The 3,709-nt window shown below is 36.1% G+C and overlaps 1 long non-coding RNA gene across 1 annotated transcript; it reads right to left on the minus strand.

Moving 5' to 3' along the window:
• Nucleotides 1-1,232: 1,232 nt before the first annotated feature.
• Nucleotides 1,233-3,452, minus strand: LOC145807836 (uncharacterized). The gene is made up of 3 exons (XR_014351262.1): nt 3,250-3,452; nt 2,274-2,326; nt 1,233-1,507 (listed from the first exon to the last, which is right to left on the minus strand). It is a non-coding gene; the product is annotated as an uncharacterized LOC145807836 (long non-coding RNA).
• Between the last annotated feature and the right edge of the window lie 257 nt (nt 3,453-3,709).

Consider the following 3,709-nt stretch of genomic DNA (forward strand, 5'->3'; position numbering starts at 1 on the left):
TTTGAGTTGAACCAACCCAGTAGTGCCACGTGTCCGAGCTGATTGTTAAGACAGCCGGCAGACCTAGAAACAAATCATTTGGTCTCAAATCTTTGTCTTTTAGAGAGAGAAGCTCTAGAGGAGGGAGTAGAATTCTTGAGTGAGAATAGATCTTCCAATCTTGATCTTCGAGGTTTGAACCGTTAGATTCGAGCTTTGGGGTAAGGATCTTAATCTGCACTGGTTGTTATTGATCATCTAGCTGCATTGCATGATTGAATTTGTTTTGCATGTCATGCATCGATTTGAAGTTGGTTTTGGAAAGAGAAAATGGTTTTCATGTGTTCTTGAAGAAAGTCTCGTCTTGATCCGAAGGTTTTGAAACAAGAACCATGTTTTGTGTTTGTTCTTGCATGAACTTCTTGTATGGGTACCCAGGTCCATGTTTTGAACTCATGGCATGAAATCTGAGATTTTTGTAACAAGTTATGATCTTGCATTTATCTTTCTCATGATCATGTTCTTTATGTTCTTCAAAGGGAAACCCAGGTTTTCCCGACTTTGCTTTTGAATGAGGCCATCGGGACCACACCTCGGCCAGGAGGTGTGGGACCTCGGCAAAGACCTGGTTGGTACCCAGTGTGTTTTCATGAGACGGGAGCAGTGTTTAAACTCCCAGCATGTTTTGCTTTGTTATTGACTTGGATCTGGTGAGAATGCCGGGATCATTTGCATGCATATAAAGCTTGTTTTGAGAATGTGATTGCCATGCGATTGTAGGTCCTTGATCTTTGCTTTGAGCCTACACCCGAGGAAAATCTATGTGAGTGGTATTTTTGATAAAGCTATGTTATACTGTTTTGATAAATCTTGCTTTGCTTTGTTTTGACGAAAGTATTTGTTAAGCATGAATGAATAGCTCTGTTTTGATGTATCAAGCATAAGCCTTGTTTTGATGTCATTCTTGAAAAGTCCCTTGTACTGGAGGACTCTAAACTTTCGCAGTACCAAGTACAAAAGTCCCTCGTGCTGGAGGATTCTAAACTTTCGCAGCACTAAGTATAAAAGGATACGGTTCTTTCTTGGAAAGACTATCGTGTTAAAATGGGCTACGGGCCTAAGTAACACAAGACCACCGTGTTAAAAGGAGCTTCGGGCTTAAGTTGTCACACCCCAAATCCGGGCATGACCGGCCGTGGCCCACAGGGACTTAGCCCAAGGCACACGTAAGCCTAAACACGAATCCAATCACGTTGAACAACTGAACAATAGTCCAATAATAAATAACCAAAACTCAATCCAGACATGCCACAATTATAAACGGCAAAATCAACCGTAATCAAAAGCCATCCAAACTTATGGGATATAAACAACCCACATATCAAAAATAATCCTAAATGAATTTCGATAAGAATAAATATAAATATGCACAAACTTGACATAACACTCTAAACTAAAGGAATGCCCTAGAGGTCCATGCAATTGAGTCCCCGCTACGCCATGAGTCCACTCTAAGTCCTTCTAACACCTGGAAATGGTAAATAATTAAGTCAGCTGATAGCTCAGTGAGTAGCAACATGGATAGTAAATACAGTTTTGAAAACAGGGTTCAATTCCAAAATAAGATATATATCACAGAAACTAGATTGGCATACAGTTTGGTAAATACAATCTGTTTCAAAAAGAAGGTTCCACAAATCAACACTTAAAATACTCATGTCTCGCAAGAACATGATAAACGACATTTTCCACTTAAAACAGATTATAACATGAACACCAATAATTTTCTGGGTACCAAGAAAAACAAATAATCTGCCACACATTTCTCAGGCTATAAGCCCCGTTGGATCCAATACCGAACTAAGAGTCATCCTCAGGGTGGCACCTGGGCCTTTTCTCAAAGACGATCCGATTGAAGGTCACCTAGTTGTTTTTAAAGGTCTGTTCCTTACAATCGTTGAGCACTAGAGTCATCACGGCCCATCCCGGATCTGTTCCCTAGTGGCCAGAGTCACCACACACAGTGGAATAATTTCCCTGGACTAAATACACACATGGTCCCAATAATCAATACACATCAGTTTCGCAAAACATGGTAGTTCATCATTATAAACATGAGACCAAAACAAATAGTTTACAGTATGCCAAGTTCACACATGTTTCAGAAATAATTTGATTCAATTGATAATATAATAATTTATCAAAACAGTTTAATCATGAAACAACAATTTAATTTTTCCAACAGTTCAGGGTAGGGGAACATTTATAAAAATATGTAGCATGAAACTACTCACCTGGAACGAAATAATGTAATCCTCGAATAGAGTATGAAAGTCCAACTAGTGCCCTGAACCAATATGAAAACTACACGTCACTGCTAATTTAAAAATACTAAAGAATACGAACTGAGTAACCCCAAACTAAAGCGCACTAACACGGCTCAACCCAACTCACCGTTACTCTTAAATATTACCTAAGTTCATATTCTTCAAGGTCCAAAATCACCCAAGACATAGATTCGGATCGAAACTTAACTAAAAATAACTTTAAGATGAAACAGTGTTTTAAACAAGTTTTCCCAATCTATTCGCTAACTTTGAAAATTACAAAACCCACTCCACGCTATTCGAAAAATTCCAATAACCTCCAGATATGATCTAATATATCCTAAGTTTCAAACCCAATTGGTTTCACTTGATTTTCTTATCAAAATAATTTTCTACAATTTATTATATCCAAACAGGTCGTTTTCTGCAGCACTTTAAAGAAATTGACGGTTCTCTTAATATACATGAGCAATCAATGCAAGGCCAAAAACATACGAAACTAGTCTCGTAACCCGTTCTAATGACACTAATTTGATAATTTTTGGATGTATACCCAAAGAGAACAACAATCCCGAATTTACTGTTTCGGACTGGTTTCCTGGACAGATTTGAATACCTCAATTTATATGGATTTCGACTCCCAAAAATTATGAAAAAATTCAGATATGCAATTCAATGTGTAATTGATCTACTGTAAAAATTTCAGATTAAAATTCATCCGTTTGATATGGTTTCTTGATTTTTAAAGTTTGCGATTCTGTGCAGAATTTTTTGGACTGAAAATTACACCCAATCTTTACACATAAATTTAGCTCCTCAAGTTTCTTAATAGGATATCTATAAACACAATACATAAACCTACAACCTCTCCATGAATGAATAAAATAATTATAGAATAAGGATAGAACAAAGAAAGAAGAGAAGAAAACCTAAGAGGGCTAACCTTTGATGATCACACACAACACAACACACCCAAAAGTTCTTTGATTGCAACATCTTCTTCTTTTTTTCCTTCTCTCAAACCTTCTCCCGTGGCTGCTGTGTTGTTGCCCTATGTGGTGAACAAATAATAGAGTAGGGTTTGTGTTTATTTTATTTTATACTAGTAGTGGGCACACATAGGTCAAATAAATAAATAAATATACAAAATATATGTATAAGTTATATGCAACTCAAATGGTAGGAGTTTTATATATTAACCTTGTGGTCTAGAGTTCAAGTCACACCCTCCTCTCTCTCTATTTTTTTTTTTTAATAATAAATCTTGCTTCTCAATCAATGACTTTCACCATAAATTTATTTTAGGTTTAAAATTAATTAAAAGATCCTCTAATAATATTTAATTTGCACTTAAAGATTCATAATAAAATATTTGAGATTTGTAAAATTATTATTTAATTATT

Source organism: Camellia sinensis, chromosome 14, assembly GCF_055761805.1.
Source record: "Camellia sinensis isolate YWXY chromosome 14, ASM5576180v1, whole genome shotgun sequence".
Taxonomy (NCBI): domain Eukaryota; kingdom Viridiplantae; phylum Streptophyta; class Magnoliopsida; order Ericales; family Theaceae; genus Camellia; species Camellia sinensis.